This window comes from Oryctolagus cuniculus, chromosome 3, assembly GCF_051225735.1.
Source record: "Oryctolagus cuniculus isolate XC-2025 breed Fujian yellow rabbit chromosome 3, ASM5122573v1, whole genome shotgun sequence".
NCBI lineage: Eukaryota > Metazoa > Chordata > Mammalia > Lagomorpha > Leporidae > Oryctolagus > Oryctolagus cuniculus.
In genome coordinates this window covers 28,265,512-28,290,831 of record NC_142869.1, presented here as the reverse complement: position 1 = coordinate 28,290,831, position 25,320 = coordinate 28,265,512, and the positions used below count along the sequence as shown (strand labels likewise).

The following is a 25,320-nucleotide window of genomic DNA, read 5'->3' as shown; positions in this document are numbered from 1 at the left end:
TTTTTCTTCCTTGCTTTCTTCAATTATATTGTGATACTACACTAATAGCAAGCACTGTGGCATCTCATCTGATTTTCTTCACTGGGAATTGCTACTTAATAGCTTTTTAAATCATTGTTTTTGTAGAGAGATGATCACTCATCATCACTTTTGTGAGTTCTGTTCTTTATCTTTAAGATGACACAATTAGTAATATGCAGTAACTTCAAAAAGTTCATGGAAAAGTGGAATTCCAAGGTAACTAATTTTCCATGAATTTCTATGAATACCCCTTTTGCCTGGATTTGAAAGACAAGGCAAATAAAATGAATCATATTCCTGTGTTTTCTTTTCTCTTTCCAGGTCTAGTGCCAAAGACAGTATGAGATCTAGAAACCTTCTCAAAGTAAGCCCATAGGACTCCCATTTCTTCCCTATAAACTGAGGAGTTAGTGCAAGTTCATCTTTAAGTTTTATTGTGACTAAGTATATATTTCTTTTTTTTTTTTTTTAAACTTTTATTTAATGAATATAAATTTCCAAAGTACGACTTATGGATTACAATGGCTTTCCCCCCATACCGTCCCTCCCACCCACAACCCTCCCCTTTCCCACTCCCCCTCCCCTTCCATTCACATCAAGATTCATTTTCGATTATCTTAATATACAGAAGATCAGCTTAGTATACATTAAGTATGGATTTCAACAGTTTGCTCCCACACAGAAACATAAAGTGAAAAATAATAGATGATTTTTTAAAATGATGATGAAATCAGAGCAGACCTATTGTCATGTTTAATCCCAGTGAGAGTCAAGTTGGGAATTGATAATTTCTTTTTTTTTTTTTTTTTTTTTTTTTTACAGAGGATCAGTTTAGTATGCATTAAGTAAGGATTTCAACAGTTTGCACCCCCATAGAAACACAAAGTGAAATATATTGTTTGAGTACTCGTTATACCATTAAATCTCAATGTACAGCACATTAAGGATAGAGATCCTACATGAGGAGTAAGTGCACAGTGACTCCTGTTGTTGACTTTACCAATTGACACTCCTGTCTATGGCATCAGTAATCTCCCTATGCTCCAGTCATGAGTTTCCAAGGCTATGGAAGCCCTCTGAGTTCTCCGATTCTTATCTTGTTTAGACAAGGTCATAGTCAAAGTGGAGGTTCTCTCCTCCCTTCAGAGAAAGGTACCTCCTTCTTTGATGGCCTGTTCTTTCCACTGGGATCTCACTCGCAGAGATCTTTTGCCAGAGTGTCTTGGCTTTCCATGCCTGAAATACTCTCATGAGCTTTTCAGCCAGCTCCGAATGCCTTTAGGGCTGATTCTGAGGCCAGAGTGCTATTTAGGACATCTGCCATTCTATGAGTCTGCTGAGATTCTCACTTCCCATGTTGGATCACTCTCCCCTTTATTTACTCCATCAGTTAGCGTTAGCAGGTACTAGACTTGTCTATGTGCTCCCTTTGACTCCCAGTCCCTTCACCATGACCAACTGTGAACTGAAACTGATCACCTGGAACAGTGAGATGGCATTGGTACATGCCACCTCGATGGGATTGAATTGGAATCCCCTGGTATGCTTCCAGCTCCACCACTTGGGGCAAGTCAGCCTGAGCATGTCCCAAATTATACATCTCTTCCCTCTCCCATTCCCACCACCATGTTCAACAGGGATCACATTTCAGTTAATTTTCAACACTTAAGAATAACTGTGCATCAATTAAAGATCTAAACCAGTCATATTAAGTAGAACAGACAAAAAAAACTACTAAGAGGGATAATGTATTTAGTTGTTCATTAACAGTCAGGGCTATGCTGATCAAGCCACCATTTCCCATAGTGTCCACCTCACTCCAACAGGTTTCCCTCTTGGTGTTCAGTCAGTCGTCACCGATCAGGGAGAACATATGGTATTTGTCCCTTTGGGACTGGCTTACTTCACTCAGCATGATGTGTTCCAGATTCCTCCATTTTGTTGCAAATGACTGGATTTCGTTGTTTCTTACTGCGGTATAGTATTCTAAAGAGTACATATCCCATAATTTCTTTATCCAGTCTATCGTTGATGGGCATTTAGGTTGGTTCCAGGTCTTAGCTATTGTGAATTGAGCTGCAATAAACATTAGGGTGCAGACCTCTTTTTTGTTTGCCAATTTAAATTCCTTTGGGTAAATTCCAAGGAGTGGGATGGCTGGGTCGAACGGTAGGGTTATCTTCAGGTTTCTGAGGAATCTCCAGACTGACTTCCATAGTGGCTTGACCAGTTTGCATTCCCACCAACAGTGGGTTAGTGTCCCTTTTTCCCCACATCCTCGCCAGCATCTGTTGTTGGTAGATTTCTGCATGTGAGCCATTCTAACCGGGGTGAGGTGAAACCTCATTGTGGTTTTGATTTGCATTTCCCTGATTGCTAATGACCTTGAACATTTTTTCATGTGCCTGTTGGCCATTTGGATTTCTTCTTTTGAAAAATGTCTATTGAGGTCCTTGGCCCATCTCTTAAGTGGGTTGTTGGTTTTGTTTTTGTGGAGTTTCTTGATCTCTTTGTAGATTCTGGTTATTAACCCTTTGTCTGTTGCATAGTTTGCAAATATTTTTTCCCATTCTGTCGGTTGTCTTTTCACTCTCCTCACTGTTTCTTTTGCAGTACAGAAACTTCTCAATTTGATGCAATCCCAATAGTTGATTTTGGCTTTGACTGCCTGTGCCTCCCGGGTCTTTTCCAGAAATTCTTTGCCTGTGCCAATATCTTGAAGGGTTTCTCCAATGTTCTCTAGTAACTTGATGGTGTCAGGTCGTAGATTTAGGTCTTTAATCCATGTGGAGTGGATTTTTGTGTAAGGTGTAAGGTAGGGGTCTTGCTTCATGATTCTGCATGTGGAAATCCAATTTTCCCAGCACCATTTATTGAATAGACTGTCCTTGCTCCAGGAATTAGTTTTAGATCCTTGATCAAATATAAGTTGGCTGTAGATGTTTGGGTTGATTTCTGGTGTTTCAATTCTGTTCCATTGGTCTATCCATCTGTTTCTGTACCAGTACCATGCTGTTTTAATTACAACTGCCCTGTAGTATGTCCTGAAATCTGGTATTGTGATGCCTCCGGCTTTGTTTTTGTTGTACAAGATTGCTTTAGCTATTCGAGGTCTCTTGTGCCTCCATATAAATTTCAGCACCATTTTTTCCAGATCTGAGAAGAAGGTCTTCGGTATCTTGATTGGTATTGCATTGAATCTGTAAATTGCTTTTGGGAGAATGGACATTTTGATGATGTTGATTCTTCCAATCCATGAGCATGGAAGATTTTTCCATTTCTTGGTATCCTCTTCTATTTCTTTCTTTAAGGTTTTGTAATTTTCATCGTAGAGATCTTTAACGTCTTTGGTTAAGTTTATTCCAAGGTATTTGATTGTTTTTGTAGCTATTGTGAATGGGATTGATCTTAGAAGTTCTTCCTCAGCCATGGCATTGTCTGTGTATACAAAGGCTGTTGATTTTTGTGCATTGATTTTATACCCTGCTACTTTGCCAAACTCTTCTATGAGTTCCAATAGTCTCTTAGTAGAGTTCTTTGGGTCCTCTAAATAAAGAATCATGTCATCTGCAAAGAGGGATAGTTTGAGCTCTTCCTTCCCAATTTGTATCCCTTTAATTTCTTTTTCTTGCCTAATAGCTCTGGCTAGAACCTCCAGAACTATATTGAATAGCAGTGGTGAGAGTGGGCATCCCTGTCTGGTACCAGATCTCAGTGGAAATGCTTCCAACTTTTCCCCATTCAATAGGATGTTGGCTGTGGGTTTTTCATAGATTGCTTTGATTGTATTGAGGAATGTTCCTTCCAAACCCAGTTTGCTTAGAGTTTTCATCATGAACGGGTGTTGTATTTTATCAAATGCTTTCTCGGCATCTATTGAGATAATCATATGGTTTTTCTTCTGCAGTCTATTAATGTGGTGTATCACATTGATTGTCTTGCGCACATTAAACCATCCCTGCATACCAGGGATGAATCCCACTTGGTCTGGGTGGATGATCTTTCTGATGTGTTGTTGCATTCTATTGGCGAGAATTTTATTGAGGATTTTTGCATCTATGTTCATCAGGGATATTGGTCTGTAATTCTCTTTCAGTGCTGCATCTTTTTCCGGCTTAGGAATTAAGGTGATGCTGGCTTCATAGAAAGAATTTGGGAGGACTCCCTCTTCTTCGATTGTTCTGAATAGTTTGAGAAGAATTGGAGTTAGTTCTTCTTTAAACGTCTGGTAGAATTCAGCAGTGAATCCATCTGGTCCTGGGCTTTTCTTTGTTGGGAGGGCCTTTATTACTGTTTCAATTTCTGTCTCAGTTATGGGTCTGTTTAGGTTTTCGATGTCTTCCTGGTTCAATTTAGGCAGGTTGCATGTGTCCAGGAATCTATCCATTTCTGATAGGTTTCCCTGTTTGCTGGCATACAAGTCCTTGTAGTAATTTCTGATGATTCTTTTTATTTCTGTGGTGTCTGTTGTTACATTTCCTTTTTCATTTCTGATTTTATTGATTTGGGTCTTTTCTCTTCTTTTTTTAGTTAGTTGGGCCAATGGGGTGTCAATTTTGTTTATTTTTTCAAAAAACCAGCTCTTCGTTTGGCTGATTTTTTGTAATGTTTTTCTTGATTCAATCCTGTTGATTTCTTCTCTGATTTTAATTATTTCTCTTCTCCTACTAGATTTGGGTCTGATTTGCTGTAGGTTTTCTAGATCCTTGAGGTGAATGGAAAGCTCATCTATTTGGTGTCTTTCCAATTTCTTGATGTAGGCACCTATTGATATAAACTTTCCTCTTAACACTGCTTTTGCTGTGTCCCATAAGTTTTGGTATGTTGTGCTGTTATCCTCATTTACTTCCAGAAAGTTTTTGATTTCTCTTTTGATTTCTTCTATGACCCATTGTTGATTCAGGAGCATGTTGTTCAATCTCCATGTGTTTGTGTATGCTCTAGGGATTCCTGAGTTGGTAATTTCCAACTTCATTCCTTTATGGTCTGAGAAGCTGCATGGTATGATTCTAATTCTTTTGAATTTGCTGAGACTCGCTTTATGGCCTAGTATGTGGTCAATCCTAGAGAAGCTTCCATGTACTGCTGAGAAGAATGTAAAATCTTTAGCTGTAGGATTGAGAGTTCTGTATATATCTGTTAGATCCATTTGGGCTATAGTGTCATTTAAATCTACTGTATCCTTGTTGATCTTCTGACCGGATGATCTGTCTATTTCTGAGAGTGGAGTATTGAAGTCCCCCAGTACTACTGTATTGGGGTCTAAGTCTCCCTTTAAGTCCGTTAATAAATCTTTTAGATAAACTGGTGCCCTGTAGTTAGGTGCATATACATTGATAATTGTTATATCTTCCTGTTGAATTGATCCCTTAATCATGATATAGTGTCCCTCTTTGTCTCTCTTAACAGTTTTTGTGGTAAAGTTTATGTTGTCCGATATTAAGATGGCTACGCCCGCTCTTTTTTCATTTCTGTTGGCATGGTATATCTTTTTCCAGCCTTTCACTTTCAGTCTGTATGGATCTTTGTTGGAAAGATGTGTTTCTTGTAAGCAGCAAATAGATGGGTTTTGTTCCTTAACCCAATCAGCCAATCGGTGTCTTTTAACTGGACAGTTCAGGCCATTCACGTTCAAAGTGACTAATGATAAGTGGTAACTTTGCCCTGCCATTTGCCAAAGATAAGTTCTAATATATGCTTTGAATTCCCTGTGATCTTTTGCTGTGAGGTTTCCTTCCTTGGTTTCCTTCCTTTACCTTCTTTCATATTGATGACCGTGTTTCTGTGTTTCTGTGTGTAACACATCTTTAAGCATCTTTTGCAGGGCTGGACGAGTGGCAACAAATTCTTTCAATTTCTGTTTGCAATGAAAAGTCTTTATTTCACCTTCATTCACAAATGATAGCTTTGCAGGATATAATATTCTGGGCTGGCAGTTGTTCTCTCTTAGTACCTGGGCTATATCTCGCCATTCCCTCCTAGCTTTTAGAGTTTCTGATGAGAAGTCAGCTGTGAGTCTGATTGGAGATCCTCTGAGAGTAATCTGACGTTTCTCTCTTGCACATTTTAGGATCTTTTCTTTATGTTTCACTGTGGAGAGTTTAATTACAACGTGTCGTGGTGAGGATCTCTTTTGGTCGTGTTTATTAGGGGTTCTGTGGGCTTCCTGTACTAGGATTTCTCTGTCCTTCTCCAAACCTGGGAAATTTTCTGCTAATATCTCACTAAAAAGGCCTTCTAATCCTTTTTCCCTCTCCATGCCTTCAGGAACTCCTAGAACCCGAATGTTGGTTTTTTTAATAGTATCCTGAAGATTCCCGACAATATGTTTCAGATTTCTAATTTCCTCTTCTTTTCTTTGGTCTGACTGTATCCTTTCCTGTTCTCTGTCTTCTAAGTCCAATATTCTCTCTTCTGCTTCACCCATTCTGTTTGTAAGGCTCTCTATTGTGTTTTTCATTTGATCTATTGAATTCTTCACTTCAGTCACTATCACAGTTTCCTGTTGTACTAGTTGTTTCGTTTCATTTTGATTCCTCCTTAATATTTCATTTTCACGAGAGAGATTTTCTATCTTGTCCATTAAGGATTTGTGTAGTTCCAGAATTTGTTTTTGAGAACTTCTTAATGTTCTTATCAATTTTTTGAGATCTGCTTCTTGCATTTCTTCTATGTCATCATCTTCATAGTCTTGAATTGGGGTGTCTTTTTCATTTGAGGGCGTCATGGTGACTTCCTTGTTTTTATTACCTCGGTTTTTGCGTTTGTTATTTGGCATATTGGAGATATTTGGTTTCTTCACTGTGGTGCTTTTTCTTGTTATACTATGACTCTAGATTAAGTGGACTATCTGTTTTTGATGGAGCCTTAGGGCTTGAGATGGGTGTGGCCTGAGAGCTCTGTTTGGTGTGCCAAAGGTGACACTCCCAGGTTAGGCGTGGTAAATCTCTCTCTCTCTCTCTCTTTTTTTTTTTTGATTCAAAAGGGAAGTAATTCCGCACAGCTGAACGAAGTTGGAGGTAGTTAGCAGGCAAATGATATACCCACAGGAGCCAGAGATCGGAAGCTCTTTCCCAAGATCCCCACAGGGAATCTGTTCGGCCCTCAGAGTGGGCTCAAATTCTCCTTCAGCCTCCCACTGGGTTGCCAAAGTTACGGAATTGTAGCGTCTCTGGAGAGTGCTCACATGAATTCCGTGAGTTCTCTCCCCCACCGTCTCTTTTTTCACAGTCTCAGTTCAGTAGCACCACAAATTTACTAGCTCCTAATCTCCTGTTAATTCGCCCCGCCCAGAGTCAGGTTTTTCTGCTAGGCTCAGGGCCGGTGCAGACTTGAGGTCGCTCTGCTTATGACGTATGTCCAAGATGGCGCCTGCTCTTTGTCTTGCTCGCCCTTGAGAGGTGAGCGGAGAGAGAGAAACCCGTGTCCGTACTAGTCACCCTTTTTTCTCTCTCTCTCTCTCTTCCAGTTAGCCTTGTGAACTTCCCCCCCCCCAGGGGTCGTTCCCTCTAGTCTCCTCTCTCCGCTTGCCTGCTGGTGTCTCTGGCTATTGAGGTTCGGCTCACCTCGCGTTCCAGCGCTGGTGTGTTGAGTCTGCCGCTGATGTCCCGAACTGTGGGCTCCCACGCTCTCCACGCAGGTCCGCTGTGAGTCACGCGTTCCGGAAGAGTTTCTTGTGCTGTTTCCTCCCCTACTCTTCCTTGAACCTGCAGTATCTCCACTTTTATTAAACTATCTCTCCCCAGACTATCAGTGTGCTCCCTTCCTATTCCGCCATCTTGCCGGACACGACTAAGTATATATTTCCATTAACTGAAGGGCAGAACATCAACAGTCCATGCATATTCATCTCTTTGAAGAAAAAAACGTAAACTACTTTTCATCTCATGGGCATTTTTAATCTGAAAAGTGAAAGCACAAAAAACAAAAAAAGATAAAATGCTGTTACTAGTAGTAACATTCTCCACTTCCTTCCTTCTGTATAATGTTTCACATAAAAATAAATACCATTTACATGCCCTTTAATCATTTATAACATATTAAAAGCATATTTTGGGGCCGGCACTGAGGCACAGCGGGTTAACGCCCTGGCCTGAAGCCCCGGTATCTCATATGGGTGCCGGTTTGAGACCCAGCTGCTCCACTTCTGATCCAGCTCTCTGCTATGGCCTGGGAAAGCAATAAAAGATGGCCCAAGTTCTTGGGCCCCTGTACCCCCATGGGAGATCTGGACGAAGCTCCTGGCTCTGGCTTCAGATCAGCACAGCTCTGGCCATTGCGGCCAATTGGGGAGTGAACCAATGGATGGAAGACCTCTCTCTCTCTCTCTCTCTCTCTCTCTCTGCCTCTCCTCTCTCTGTGTAACTCTGACATTCAAATAAATAAATAAATCTTTTTAAAAAAGCATATTTCAACTATTTGTTTCTTATAATTTCATTTGATTTTTATGATGACACTAGGAGATAATATTAACTCCATGAATTCCAGTTAGAGTGCTGAACTTCATTTGCTTTACCAAGGTCACAAAGACTACAACTCAATTAGAGACAACTCTTCTTACTCCAAATCTCACACTATGTGTGGTCAATAGCAGCACTCACTCAGCCAGAATGCTTTGGACTACTCCTGATGGCAACTGGATTCATGGATCTTCTGTTAATCTTTCTACAACCAACTCGCCATTCATTCTTTGTCCCAGAATTTGGCACATTGACTCCTCATGAGTTCAGTTGACATTAGTATGACTCCCCAAGTTCAGAAAATACCTCCTTTTGCTTCTAGGTGGCTTGCTTTTTTTATGCTACAGATTTCACAACCTGAGCTATGTAAGACTCCAAACACATTGTAATTTGTTTTCTGCAGTTTATTTTTGAAGGTAATTTTTCTGTACTTAAATCACACAAGGAAAAAAGAGGAAAAATTATTTTATTTTCAAGAATGTACACAGCACAGAAAAACAAGGTTCCAAAGTGAAGTTTTACTGCTGGGTAACTGCTTGAGTTGCTAGAGTGAGATATCCTAACTCCAACAAATTTATGTATTTCCAAAAATGATCAAGCACCCTTGAAATATTTTCCAGTTTATAGTTTTCAGTTTGGCTGATTATGCAACATGTTTGTGGCACATTAATAGCATACCATTTGAGTATATGAACTTTTCTTCAACATTCAGATTGACAAAACAACAGAAAGTCCACAGATTGATCCATATTTTATGATCAGTTTAATTCAACAAGTTTTGAACACAATTCAATGGGTAAAAGTAGTATTTCAATACATATTATTGGAATAAAATAATAATATATTATTTATATTTATAAAACACAAATTTTTGAAAACTTTGACCAATAAACATATAACAATAATAAGAGGTAAACCATCAAGCTTCTAGGAAAACATAAAAGAGAGGTCTTTGTCATATTAAGAACAGAAATATTGGAGGCCAGCATTTTGACCTAGTAAGTAAAGCCACCACATACAAGGTCAGCATCGCATTCAGGGGCTGATTTGTGTCCTGGCTGAGCCACTTCTGGTCCAGCTCCCGCAAATGGCCTGGGTAAGCAGCAGAAGATGGTCCAAGTGATTATGTCGCTGTCACCCACCTGGGAAACCTGGAAGAGGCTCCTGGCTCCTGGCTTCAGCCTGTCCCAGCCCCAGTCATTGTGGCCATCTGGAAAGTGAATTAATGTATGGAAGACATCTCTCTCTTTCTGTCTCTCCCTCTCTCTTTGTAACTATGACTTTCAAATAAATAAATAAATCCTAAAGGAAAAATACTACAAAGCAATAATAACTTAAACAAAATGATTTCTTTTTGTTGCGCTTGCTGCCCTCATTTTCCTATGCATCTCTCTCGCTGAATAAAATCCTTAAAACTTACCCTGTTGCCTGGTCTATTTAAGCCACTAGTCAGAATTCTTCTCTGAATAAGTGGCAAGAACACACAAGACTTATTGATATTGAAAAAATATTAATAAGCAAGATGGTATCAAAATGGTGACTCTGGCAGGACCCTTCATAATGGAGAGATTCCCGAGATTGTTTATTGGTTTAAAAGGAAAAACTGACAACATGGTAAGAACTGGCTTCCCATGGTGTCTAACCCTACTCATCTTGCACTCTGCTCCCTCCCCATCTGTACTCCATGCTCACCCTGCACACCCTGCTTGGGTCCCCACTGGAGGAAGGGGCAGCTTTTGACTCTTGTGATGGGTGCAGGGCCTGGATTGTGCTCACCCCCCTCAGAAAGTGCATGCTCCAGCCTAGCTGACTATGCTTTTTTGCAGCTTGTCCAGTTCCAGCAGCACCTGGCCTAGGCACGGAGGTGGATGTATCCCTGGGCAAAGGGCAGGAGCCCAAACAGCAGAGATAGGGTTGGAAGCTGCTGATCCCACCTGCCTCTGTTTCTGACCCACTTGAGTGTGGGGGTGGGGTGGGGCTGGGCCACTCTCAGAATAGCCACCAGCTGAGTCGTGGCCACCCCATGGAGGAGGGGGGCCTTGCAAACAGGATAAGCATTGTCGCTGCAGTGGCCATGGCTCTAGCTAGCCCTGCCCTGGTGGAAAAATTGTAGCCACTCCTGAGGCTCTAGCTAGTGTGTTTATTCAAAACAGACAAACAGTGATTAACTTATATGGTTTTTCTTTGAGTCTTAATGCTGGTAGCTTTCAGAAAAAGCATGGATTGATTTTTTTTTTTTTTTTTTTTTGCTGTTTCCTGCTTTGAGAATGTTAGTGCTAATGGAATTCGAGCAGAGAGATGAGAAGAATTTTCACAGAGGGCTAGTTTCAAGTTTCCAAGTTGTTTGTAATGTGTTTTAAAGACAATTGACATATTTTCTACAGTTGAAACTTTAAAAAGTCTTTATTTTATGGACTGACTCCAAGGGTATTAAAAATTCTGTTTTGCCTCAGAGTCTTTGATTTTTAAGCCAAACATGCTTTCAATTGTTAATATTGAGCTGGAGAACTGGTTTGGTTGCCTAGGAACATGTTAGCATCAGGGAGGCGGGGCATTAAACATGGCAAATGCTCCACTTCCTGCTACAGAGTGCAGGACTTCCATTCCAAAGATGGCAATCCCCCATGGGAACTTCCACCCCTACCAGAGGATGGGCAACAGATTCCTCCCCAAGATGACAACCCCCATGGCCTGCCACTTGCCTGATTAATAGCACACATTTTTATTTTTTTTAAGTTGTAAATTGCTGTTTTGGCTTCCACACTGGTATTCTTTGTTTTGGCTTCTGCACTGGCAGCTTCCACACTGTTTTTTGTTGCTGCTGTTGTTGTTTATTGGTTTTGGCTTACACTGGCAGCTTTAACACTGGTCTTCATTATTTTAATTTTTTATTTTAGTTATTTGTTTTACTTTACTAAGCAGCGTTTAAACAAAGATAATAATAAAAAGGAAAAAAATATTAAAAACCCTTTCACTGGGCTTGATAAAATAATGGACCCCATTTGGTAGACAAATAGAGCTCTAAGGTGTCAGAACTGTAACTAATGCAATACATCCAAGTCACGTCCTTAAGGAATTATAACTAATGCAATGTATTCATGTCAACTGCTTAAGGATAATTAAGCTTGTGAAAAGCTGTGTCTGTTTTTATCTTCTCAGATCCTACAAAGAAACTGTAAAGCTGTATAATTCTGCATACATTCCTATGGACTTATTTCTACAGCTTAAAACTTTGTCATGGGATCCCAAATCCCCCTAAGCTAGATGGTAAAAGTAACATCTTCATTGTTAAAGTGATCATATAGACAAGATTAAGTTTTAAAGTAATCATATAGATAGGATTAAGGGTTTTTTTAAAGATTTATTTTATTTTACTTGAAAGTCAGAGTTAGAAAGAGAGAGGAGAGGCAGAGAGAGAGAGAGGTCTTCCATCTGCTGGCTCACTCCCCAGTTGACTGCAACAGCTGCAGCTGTGCTGATCCAAAGCCAGGAGCCAGGAGCCTCTTCCAGGTTTCCCATGTGGGTGCAGGGGCCCAAGGACTTGGGCCATCTTCTACTGCTTTCCCAGGCCATAGCAGAGAGCTGGATAGGAAATGGAGTAGCCAGGACTCAAACCGGCGCCCATATGGGCTGCTAGCACTTCAGACAGTGGCTTTACCCACTAAGCCACAGCGCCGGCCCCAATAGGATTAAGTTTTAAAGTTATCATATAGATGGGACTAACTGTTAGATGATCATATCAATAAGGTTCAGTGTTTACTACTAATAACAAATAGGATTAAAGAGGAGTAAATGCGCCAACATGGGAAACAGTCCAAACAGCAGACTCATGAATGACAACTGCTATAATACTCAGTGACCTCAGAGTCATCCCTAAAGTCATTCTGGTCTGGCTGAAAAGTCCATGAGAGCATTTCAGGCATGGAAAGTGAGGACACTTATGCAAGAAGTGTCCTACTTGGAGAAACTTTCTATGGAAAAAAATGGTCATCAAAGAAGGATGTACTTTTTTCTCTGAAGGGAGAAAACTTCCACTTTGCTTATGGCCTAGTCTAAATACTGACAGTGTGTGGATTCAAAGGGCTTCCATAGCCCAGACAGCTCATGTCAAGAGCCTTGGGTGATTACTGATGTTATACGTAATAGTGTTAATTGTTATATTAACAACAGGAGTCATTGTGTAATAACTTCCCATGCAAGACTTCTGCCCTCAAAGAGTTACATATTAGTATTAATGGTAAAACTTGTTCCCAAAAGTTTACCTTGTTCTAGTGTATTATATTCTTATGCATCATAAATTTCAGTTATGTCTGAATGTCAAGCTTCATTGCTTGTATTCTTAGGTGTTTCTTTAAAGTTAATTGTCTCAAACACAAACTCTTGGATCCATGTCTCTCTGTGATATATCCTATGTTTTAACATAAGGTCAAATACAGAGTACAGAATGATTAAAGGCCTCAGGGCTATTAATAAGAGAGTCACTTCAGTACATCTTACTGTGTGCTAAACCTGTGTCAAAGGGATACTTTCTTCTGCATCCATGAAACCCATAATCTAGGAAAGTCATGATACAGAACTTCCCAAAGAAAGCTCGGGTTTCTAAACTAGAGGTAGATTACTTGGGATATGCTCTAAATCCTGGAAAGTGTGCTCTTTCAGTCAAGAGAGATGAAGCTATTCTATATTTAAAAAAAAAAAGGCAGATAAGGAGATTTCCAGAAATGGCAGGATTCTATGGAATATGGATTCCAAGATTTGGATTCCAAGCTTTTGTATAAAGCTTCAAAAGGCGCTGATGCAGACAGTGTGCTGGATAGGGGAGCTACAGAAGTTCTTTCAAAAAATGAAGGCGCTTCTAAAAGAAGCTCCAACATTGGGAATTGCTCATGGCAAGATTCTATGGAATATGGAGTCCAAGCCATTGTATGAGGCTTTAAAAGGCCCTGATACAGACACTATGTGCTGGACAGGGGAGCCACAAAAGTTGTTCCAAGGAATTAAATAGCTTTTAACAAAAGCTCCAACATTAGAAGTCTTAAACAAGCCATTCATAGAAAGATCCTCTTCAGATCATTGCAGCTTAAATAAAAGGAACCTTACCAGGTGCTACTGAGCATGACTACCTCAGTAAACTAAGGATTAAAATTCTACCTCTTATGTCTTCACAGGTGAACTCAAAAGGCATGTCTAATTATTCCTGTAAGCCAATCAAGACCTTAAGTACCTCTTCAAAAGACAAAAAGATAACTAAAACTTCTGCTTTTGTCAAATCAAGACTACTGCACCTTAAGGCAGACATGCTGTGCCTGCTTCTTTTTTTGAATCTCCCTAGGAACTGTTATTGACAATAAAACTCCTAATGTTTTTTTTTATCATAATTTTCTATGCTCAAGCTAAATGGGTGTACAATCTACATAAGGGTAGCCTATCGCCACCCACTATCTGGGAGATGTGAGATGTGTTCTTTCCAAATTAAGGGGCACACCACTTATATTTGGTTTTATTCCAGTTTTGCTTATGCTAATTAACAAACTTTCATGTTTCAGAACTCAGTAACTTCTGGGGATAACAGACCATACAGGAGACAGTCATTGGCAGTGACCGAGATTACTACAGTTCTTTAAGCAAATTTGTTAGATAAGATCGGTGGAGACTTCCAGACCCAGGACTGGCAGGGCCTGCGCTATGCCCCTCATGAGCAGGAAGCAGCTATAGAATAACAAACGATGATTCTACAACAGCTCTAGGATTAAGGGCTGGAATGTCTCTGAAGTGGGAATGATGTAGGCAGGTAGATAGATTAAATTTGATTAGATTTGCCCCTGTGTGACCTCATGCCCCTACCTGACCTCACCTGTATGCCGATCTGCCAATCAGACTATGTAGCCACTCCCCTTAGAAATGAATAAAAGGCCTGGAGCACGGTGGGCCCCTCCCTTTTTGTTACCCTTGCTGCCCATGCCTAAGGGGCACATTGCCTTCAGGCCACCAGCTCCCTGTGTTTTTGCCTGCATGCTTGCTACATGTGGCTTGCTGCTGGCCTACTCTCTGTTTGGTATGGATCCAACTTCCCAACTTAATCTCTAGACTTATCTTTCTCCCCAAATAAGCCCTCACTTTCCTATGCACTCTCTCACTGAATGAAATCCTTAAAACTTAAAAATAAAAACAAAAACAAAAACAATGTGATACTGGCAAAAGAAACAAAAACAAAAAACATATAGATATAGACCAGTGCCATGGAATAGAGAATCCAGAAATAAATCCACATATTTACAGCCAACTTATTTTCAACAAAGACTCAAGACTCAGGAATGCACATTTAAGAAAATACAGGTGGGAGGGAAGTTATGGGAAGGAAAAAGTCATTGTAATCCATAAACTGTACTTTGGGAATTTATATTTACTGAATAAAAGTTTTTTAAAAAAGAAAAATCCATAAATCGTGCTTGGAAAGCTCTATATCCATATGTAGATGAAAGAGAGAACATTTTATATTAGTTTTCCATCACTTATGCCTTTTAAATAGATAAATAAATCTTTAAAAACATTTTCATGTGTTTTAATCCAAATTTCAAGTCTCATAAAAGGGACTTTTTTAAAAATTATTAGAAGCCCTTTCCTTGGCTTGAGTAGTTGACTGATAAGTTTGGAATACCAGAACTATAAATAGAAAACACTAAATAAATGCAGCTGATATTATCATTGAGTTACATCAGACGGATCATATTGTTTATAGTTGACAAGGAGATCTTTCCATGTGTATGGGCTTACAATTTGTTGAACGATTATGTGGTTTCCAAAAGCTGATATCCACTCTTGACAACTAAACCATAGTGATCATTTCTCACCCAAGTCTGATTGTCAAACATGGAGATATCAAGTGTGTGATGGATGAAGGCATGCTAATTTATCATGGATCTTATGAAAAGGATCCTCTAATCATTACTGTCACTCCCCCTCTTCATGGAAGAACGACACTAAACCCTGCCTAGGCTTCATATCCGAGTCACGGTACCATTATGTCGCTCCCCGTCTTCGTGGAGGAACGACACAGGACCCTGCACTGTTCTTTCGTCTGCTCGGCCCTCCCCGGGTTTGCTGCTGGTTCTTCCCGGGTTGGCTACCGTCCCTTCCACCTCCGTGGAAGGGCGGTTCCCCCTGCCACATTCCCCACTTCCACAGGGGAGCGGCACACCGCCGGCCGGCTCTCTCGGGGGCTGCACAGGTGTTCCTCTTAGATGTTCCCCTTAGATGTTCCTGGTGCATGCCGTCTCTCTCCTCCTTCATAGTCCTCTTCCACCAATCCCAACTCGGCTGCCCACACACCGAGTACGCTGCTCTCCTCCAATCAGGAGCAGGATCAGCTCCTGGAGGTCATCACTCAAGTTGGCAAGAGGCAGCTGCGTAGAAGCTGTTGCCTCCTCTCCCAGCGCCATATTGTGGGAGAGCAGATGCATAGAATAAGTCTTAATTCCAGTAACTCAGTCCAGTCCGGGTTGCTCTCCACAATTGCAAATAAGGTAAACTTATCCAAAAATTGCTTTCTTTCTCCTGATAAACTCTGTCTGATGGAAAAACTACTCTCTGAGAGGAAGGATGTAGAAGAAATTCATGAAACAGATCAGGTAGAACTGGAGGACTTTGATCTAAACCAGGAAAGACTACACCATTATCATGGAGAAGCATATGAGGAAGGTGAACATCAGCCCAGAGCAGGTATTTGGTGTTAAACCTCTTAATGGGTCCAGTGGATATGTCACTTCAAGCATTTTATGGTAGCAGTGAATGAATGAGTGAAGGACTATTACCATAATATGTTCACTACTCACTTTTTGCTTTAATATTCAAGTATAATAGTGTTTTAAAAGCTAAATGATGAATAAATGCACATATAAAAGAAAAAAAAAGTAGCTGATATTTTTTTATCATAGATTGAAGAAAAAGAAGACCATCCTTTCACTGCTGTACCATGAGGCTACAGTGATATCACTCTGATAAGAGGATAAGATCTGCTGCCCATGTGTGCTAGGCACAGCGGCTGATCTCTGAAAGACAGTCTCTGTTTTGGATGCAGTTTCTTGTAGCAGCAGGTGCTGTTGCCTGATTGCATCAGAGACCTACCTTGCCTGTGGGTCAGAAACTGAGTGGGCAACTGCCTTGTCCCTCTACTAATCGACATTTTGTTTGACTAATTGGGACCAACCTTCTTTTCTCTGAGCCTTTATTCCTAAGATAAGAGTGCACTGTGTTCCAGGCAACTGTCTCCTGTGGGGTCTTTGTCTATGTGATACTTCTGAATAAATATATATATATATATATACACACACACATATATATACACACACATACATATATATATTCCTAATTCACAGTGAAAACATATATTCATAAGTGATATATCTATAAAATGCCAATGTTGGAAGACAAATTCACCCCCTAATACCATCTTGTATGGTATTTCAACTACTATCCTTTCAGTTTTATGGAAACCTTCTGCAGTTATTTCACACATGGAATTATTACACATCACATTATTTATATTTTTCATAAATAACAATGAATTTTGCTTGCAGACTTTCATCTCACTCTCATATAATATTTGAACTATACAGAAAAATATTTAATTTGAAATTCAAAGAAAATCAGTTTTTTAAGTTCATTGCTTTTGCTCTTTGTCATTAAATCTAAAAGATTTATTCCCTGGTCTATCTACTGAGGAAAGCAGAAACCTCAATGATCTTTTTGTTCACAATATTAAATCATATGACTAAATCTGCTTCTGGAATTTGCTTTTGTGTTTGTTAAGTAACATATAATGTGATTGTTTTAGTTTATTTAAAATAGGTCTAAATGTAAATTGGTAGAATGATCTGGAAATAATGAACAATTATAGTAGAAAGAACTATAAGTTGAAAGAACATAGTTGAAAGAAAATAGCTTCAAAATGAACATATTTTGAGGCAAGCGTTGTAGCACAGCAAGTTAAGTCACCATATGGGATTCCCTCATCCAGTATCATAGTGTGGTTTAAGTCCTGTCTAGTCAACTTCCAATCAGGCTTCCTGGTCACACATTGATCACACATGTGATTGATGGCCCATGTATTTGGGTCCTTATCACCCAAGAGAGTGAATGGCTTGAATTTCCTGGCTCATGTCTTCAGCTTGCCCTAACCTTTGCTGTTGTGGGTATTTGGGGGTGAATCAGAAAATGGAGGTTCTGCCCCCTCCTTGCTCCAACCCTTGTCACTCTATCTTTCAAATAAATAATTTTTTTTTTCTTGAGGGAATGTTTTGGAGTTAAAAAGCATTCCATCAGGGTTGATGTTGTAGCACAGCTGGTAAAGCTGCCATCCTCAATTCTGGCATCCCAGATGGGTACTAGTTCCTGTCCTGGCTGCTCCATTTCTTACCCATTGCTCTGCCATTGGCCTGGGAAAAGAAGCAGAAAAATGGACCAAGAGTTTGGGCCCCTGCCACCCACTTGGGAGACCTGGATGAAGTTCCTGGATTCCAGCTTCAGCTTGGCCCAGCCCTGACCACTGCAGCAATCTGGAGAGTGAACCAGATGATGGAAGAACTCCCCCCGCCCCAGACTCTCCCTCTCTCTGAATCTCCAACTTTCAAATAAATAAATAAATGTTTAAAAATGTATTTCTTACACATGTTCATATACATGTTATACACATTCTTACACATATACATATGGGGCTTTGTCCATTTTTTAAAATAATTTCAGCTCCAGTAATATTTTAGTCCTTTGTCTGTACACATATTATTTGTCCCTCATCATTTTCTAAAATAAATGGCTTTACCATGTTAATTTATAGTGTTTCCAAAGCAATTTTACCTAGGACTTTCTTTTCATATGCCAATATAAAATAATAATGACCACTACTAAAACCAAATGAAGTTTCCAAAAATACTATTTACTCTGTCAGTCTCACCAAATTCAAATAATGATTGCATTGTGTTGGGTTCAACTACCCCTTAAAAATAACTATCATAGACCAGCATTGTGGCATAGAAGGTTAAGCCTCCACCTGTAGTGCCAGCATACCATATGGGTGTGGGTTTGAGTCCTGGCTGCTCCTCTTCTGATCCAGATCCCTGTGAATACACCTTGGAAAGCAGCAGAAGATGGCCCAAATACTTGGATCCCTGCACTCATGTGGGAGACCAGGAAGAAGTCCTGGCTTCAGATTGGCCCAACTCTAGCCATTGCGGCCATTTGGGGAGCGAACTGGAGGATGGAAGATCTCTATCTCCTTCTTTCTGTGTGTTTCTGTCTTTCAAATAATACATTTAAAAACATAATAATCATTATATAATTTGGAGAACCACCAAAACTCTTGAATGTTTATTTTTGGGAGGATAAAGAAACAGTGAGATAAGAAACAGTGAGATCCTAAGAATAAGATGGGAAATAAAATGGTAATGAAATAAAGATTTAAAATATGTAGCTTTGTTCTGTATCCTTGTGATAATGCAACATCCAGGAGGAAGCAAGTGATTTTAATCAGATTTTTGAGGTACCCTTAAGCAGTGCAGGTTTTTTTTTTTTTTTTTTTTTTTGTTGCTGTTGCTATATCCCTTTGAATGCTTAAGGGACAATACCAATCAATGTCAATTCAATTTTCTTGAATGTTTGCTAAAGTTCATAGACATGGCTTAATTTTAACTCACTGAAAGTGTCACTCAAATGGTTAGGTGTGAGTATCACACACACACACTTGAGGGCTGTCAAATAAAAAAATGAATCCAGATTCAGGTAAAAACAGACTTGATTCAAACAGACTATTGCCAAGGATCTGTAATTATTTCAAGGTCAGGTTAAAAAGGCTCTTATTTTATCACAAGGAGTAAACAAAACTGGAACAAAACTAGGAGTGCAAGAATGGAATGAGCAGGTGCACAATGAGACCCTTGAGCAGAAAGTTTCCTTTCCCATCAGCTCATCAGAAGACAGGTTTACAGGGTTTTTCTACAATGTTTCCTTAAGCCCAAAGATGAACCCAAATTTGCAAGCCTCAGGAAAGGAAAGGAGCCAGATTAAAGTTGGGTTCAGTTTGTGCACATTTTGTCAAGATGGGTCATTGTGTGGGGACAAAGAGTGAAGCTAATTGTTTATGAGACAAAGAGTAGAGATCTGGACAGTCTGTGTTTGCTCTTATTGATTACAAGGGAGTCATCCTACTGTCTTGCCTGAGTCATATGAGGGAGGATACATCTCAGCAGTGAGCCATGTTCCCTGAAATACAAAAAGGAAAGGATTTCTGATCCTGTTTCCAGGAGCAAAGTTCTCAGGCCACATTTGTTAGGGACTGTGCAAACCAAGCAAACAGGAAAATTCTGTTGTTTTCACGTAAGAATTGTATTTCACTGACACATTGTCCATAACTGCAAACAATGTATTCCCCACAGATAGATTGCTTGAGTTAAAAATTTCTTATTTTTCTCTTTTTCCTTTTACAATTTCATCAATAAGTAAGGAAACATTAAATCATATGATTATAGCTTTGTTCATTCATTTATGTGCTCATCAAATGAATCTAGAATAGTGGTCTACAGAAAAGACTATGTAGATTGTTGGGTGCATTGGCCTGTAAACAGGAGTTTGGAAGATTTTCAAAGAAGACCTGGGGTTTTATTAATGAAAAGTTTTTGCTTTCTTACTGTCCTTGCAATCACTTCTTAAACTTCAGTTGCTAAAGGTCCCTGCTTTAGTGTCTCCTTTCCCCTCCTGTTGTGAGCTTTGGTCCACAAAGAGAAGAAGATCAAAGATTAGCCTGCCAAGCACTCACTGCCTTTTTCTTAACATTCTAGGACAACACCTGCTGCTTTCCTGGGGTATAGTTGCTTATCATGAGAAGTAATACTGAGAAACCCATGGGCCCAGGTTCACCTTGGACTTCATCATTCTAATAAAAATCATTAGTGTTTCTTTTTTAATAGTGTGATAAACCAAAGTTTTATTTCACAATGCTGTGTCTCTTTAAAAGCTGCTCTAGGAACTTAGAGATTTGCTTCCCCCAACATTAAAGGGTTTTTTGTTTTGTTTTATGAAAGGGTTTACCACAGTATTCATTCAAAAATAATTTTACCTTATGCAGTTATAATTTAGAATAATTGTAGTTGTGTTAGCTTTGTTTTGGAATTGAAGAACCATAATGTGAAGGTTGCTGAATAGTAATTTAATTTCTTAGCCTCAGTGGGAATTTTTGGCTTGCTTTGCTGTCCACCCTCCCAATATTCTTCTCTATTCTGTAAGGAGAAGGATAACAGAGAAGGAAATGTTTTGTGCGGAGAAAACTTTTAAAAAGTAAGTACCATGAATTTGTCTGCCCTCTGGAAATAATAGGGCTATATCAATCCCAGCTCCAGTGACTTTATGAGCAAAGCATTTGGATGACAGGGCACGAGGCATGCATTTTGGAAGGATTAGGAAGTTGAGTCCCTTACCAGCCTTAGGGGTGGTAAGATAATATAATAGATAAGAACTTGCAGCTATATTTAGAGACATTCAGACAAATTCATGCCTGCTCCTTGATACCATGAAGGTGAATTTTATATCAGTCTTTCTCAAAGATGCCAAATGACCAGGGTGACTTCTGTGGAGCAAGGTATTCATGAATAGCTACTCCAGTTTTACTCCAAACATGACTCTTAGAGGCTCATTACTCAAACCCACATGGTTCTGCAGTGACTCCTTGTTTCAATGCCTTGTCTTAGTCATTATTCTCTCACTGGTTCTATTGTTCTACCAAGAGTGGAGTTCCACTGTCTTCTTACCAGGAACAGTTCAATTAATTTAGACTTTCACAAAAGCTATGAAGATGGTGATGTAAACCATCTTGAGGCAAGAAAACACAAAGTATTACATTCAGGAATGGCACAGGGAAAAACCAGAGAGAGAAAAGTACAAATGGGTTTTTATCACGCTTGTTCTTTCACAACAAAGAAGCAAAAGAAATTACCAGGTAGGGAGAGAAGATGGCGGAATAGTGACAGGGAGGTGTGCTCTAGGCTAAGTGAAATTAACTATTTCTCAAGTTACTCAAAACAATTGAAAGGGAGAGAATCCTCCCAAATTCTTTTTCAAAAGCCAGCATTAACTTAGTTTCTAAACTAGAAAATAAACAACAGAGAAAGAGAACTATAGACCATTTTCCCTGATGAGCATAGATGCAAAAATCCTCAACAAAATACTAGCCAATTGAATCCAGCAACACATCAGAAGGATCATTCATGCAGAGCAAGAGGGATTTATCCCTGGTATGCAGGGTTGGTTCAACACCCACAAATCAATTAATGTGATTCATCACATTAACAAGCTGCAGAACAAAAATTATATGATTATCTCAATAGATGCAGAGAAAGCATTTGGTAAAATACAAAATCCTTTCATAATGAAAATCTTAAGCAAATTGTGTATAGAAGAAATATTCCTCAACATAATCAAGTCAATCAATGACAAACCCACAGCATCTTCCTGAATGGGAAAAAATTGGAGGCATTCCCTCTAAGATCCAGAACCAGACAAGGATTGCCACTCTCATCACTGATATTCACTATATTTCTGGAAGTTTTAGCCAAAGCCATTAGGCAAGAAAAACAAATCAAAGGATGCAGATTGGAAAGGAGGAAATCAAACTATCCCTGTTTGCAGATGTCATGTTTCTATATATAGGAACCCAAAAGACTCCACTAAGAGACTACTGAAACTCATAAGAGAGTTTGGTAAAATAGTGGGCTATAAAATCAGCACACAAAAAATCAATAGCTTTTGTGTACACAGACAATACCATAGCTGAGAAAGAACTTCTAAGATCAGTCCCATTCATAATAACTGAAGATAGATCTTTGTAAAAAAAAAAAGAATAGGAATCGGAAATGGAGGATGAAGAACAGTGGGAGTATGAGTAGGAGGGAGGTGGGATGGGTTGAATTACTATGTTGCTAAATTTGTATATATGAAATGCATGAAGCTTATATTTTTTAAATAAAATTTTAAAAAGGAATTCACCATCTGAATATATCTCTCTGCCACCTTGGATACTCAAAAGTTGAAAGTATATCACCTCAATGATGACTCAGGCAAGGTTCTACTTGAAGGAAGCACAAGGATAGGTAAAAAAAATTGTGTAATTAGACTCCCACTTGGGCCACTGACTTAATATATATATATATATATATATATATACACATACACATATATTATATACATGTGAATCAACTAATGTTATGTCTATTACCTAGGTTTCCATAGATGTGTATGAATGTATACACTTTTTAAATTTGATTTGGAGTTATCATCAGGAAATCCAGGGAAGAGCAGGATATGCCAACTAGATTCAGTGAAGTTTCCAAGGTAGGCTAGGAAGAATATGGCAACAAGCTTAAAGAGCGGAACCAGAGTAAACTTGTTCCATAAGCCTACACATGTATCTGTCCTAGTGTCAGATTAAGTGTTTAACATATTGCCTTAAGATATTAAATCATTCACAAATTATGATATATCTGCCTGTTGTCTAGCTGCTTTGAAATTTGATTTATATTTGGAAATATGTTAATCCATAGAATCTTAAAACTTTTAGTTCCTTTTAGAAACCAAATAAGAATTCTCAGGGGCAGGCACTGTGGCACAGCAGGTTAAGCCACAATCTGCAATGTTGGCATTCCATATAGGAGCTGGTTCAAGTCCTGGCTGCTCCATTTCCAATCCAGCTCCCTGCTAATAGCCTGGGCAAGCTGTGGAAGATGGCCCAAATCCTTGGGCCCCTGCACCCATATAGGAGCCCCAGATGAAGCTTCTGACTCCTAGTTTTGGCCTGGCCCAGCCCTGGCCTTTGTGGCCACTTGGGGAGTGAACCGGCAGACATAAGATCTCTATCTCTCCTTCTCTCTGTAACTCTGACTTTCAAATAAATAAATGAAAGTTAAAAATTATCAGACTGAAATGAGACAACCATGTTATATGGGAATCATCACGTATGAACCAGGATTCCACAAGTGTGTATATAATGTTTTAACCTAGGAATGCAGCCAAATGAGTTCAGGATTTTGGTTCTTGTGCTTTAAGCCTTAAATTAAGGGCCATGTTACTTGTTTATGATGCTTTCCTTAAGTCTTTCTTTCAACAGTTTGTACCTCCAAAGTGTTAGAATAAAAGCATATAACAAGCTAATTCCTGCAGGGAGTACAAAGATGACAAAAACAGATAGTTAGAAAAGAAACTTCACATCCTGCTCCATCAGCTGATTGCCTTTGTTTAGATCTTGAATTCTTTGTATCTCTCAGGGTCTAAGATGTGGTGTTTCCTTTTAGCTACAGTCAAGTTAGTTGCTCACATCCCAACAGCCTAGCCTCTTGTTGGTTAATGAGTTTATAATTTTAAACATGGCTGTGTATAGGGTCCAACAGAATTACTCCAGCCACTTCTATTGTATTCAGTATTTTGGGATGGTTTTGTAAAAGCCAATAATGCTCTACAGGTTTCAACTGGAAAAAGTTTGGTTAATTCAGGCTTCTAAAAGCAGAAAGTAGGCTGGTGCGGTGGCTCACTTGGCTGGTCTCCCCAGGTTCTAGTCCTGGTTGGGGTGCTGAGTACTAGTCCTGGTTGCTCCTCCTCTAGTCCAGCTCTCTGCTGTGACCGGGAGAGCAGCGGAGGATGGCCCAAGTGCTTGGGACCTGCACCCACATGGGAGACTGGGAGGAGGCACCCGGCTCCTGGCTTTGGATCAGCGCAGCGCCGGCCGTAGCGGCCATTAGGGGAGTGAACCAATGGAAGGAAGACCTTTCTCTCTGTCTCCCTCTCACTCTCTAGAACTCTCTCTATGTCTCTCTCTCTCACTTTCTAACTCTGCCTGTCAAAAAATAAGAAAAATTTAAAAATTTTTAAAAAAGCAGAAAGTAATTTAAATCAATTGGTAAATTTAAAAAGCAGTTAAAGAGTTTAAGAAGTTATTACTGAAGCTGATTTATTGTTCTATCATTTATATTATGTTATATGTGTGTACATATTGTATGTCTACATGAGAAAATTTATTAAGAACTCTGTTTTAATTGGCTTTCAGATGAAAGATTGCTAAATTAATCAAAGATACATTTTGATTCATGTGACCTGAATCTCTGCATCAGATGTTTTAAATCTGTTGGTAGAAAGAAACTAAAAACATTTTATATGCTTGTGCTTGAATTTGCTGGTTAAACAAGCTACACCATGTTAGATATTTAAGAGATGTTTCCAAATACATGTATTCTTAGACTTTATAGAGGGCGTTGGACTTCTGGAAAATGTTCCCCTAAGTTGTTATTTAATGGTTGAAATTGTTTGCTAAGTTTTCATTTGATTTGTTATTGTCAGTAAGCAATCTGGGACTTGCTCCTTCATTTCTCTATTTGAAGCCCAACTTGTTCTCTCATTTCTCTATTCTTTTCAAGGTAGGAAACTAATTCTATTCTGAAGGACTCTCCCAGATGCACAATTTGATTTTTAGATATTATAAAAGGGATGACTAACATTTTTCTGTAATAACACAGCCAACATGAGAGCTTAAATTATAATTCCACAGCTAGATTTGCTTTGCCATGGGCACAGTAAACAGGCAAAACCTCACTTTCAGACCAAACAAAGGGAGAGAAAATTTTAAAATGAGGACATAGCTTTCCTCCTGGGCATTGTCTATTTCAGGAAAAAACACTATCAGAACATGCCTGTGACTATAGACTTCTAGTTGAGGCCACCAAAGATTAGAGATGGGACTTGAGCACCTCCTTGACTTGCATCCTCTGGTGCTTTAACCAAAACCAGGAGGAAAAGAAAGCTAGGCATCAGA

At 39.4% G+C, this 25,320-nt stretch overlaps 1 pseudogene; it reads left to right on the top strand.

Moving 5' to 3' along the window:
- LOC103348922 (dnaJ homolog subfamily A member 1-like) overlaps positions 1 to 16,222 on the top strand; it is a 52,371-nt pseudogene extending 36,149 nt beyond the window's left edge.
- The last annotated feature ends 9,098 nt before the right edge of the window (positions 16,223 to 25,320 follow it).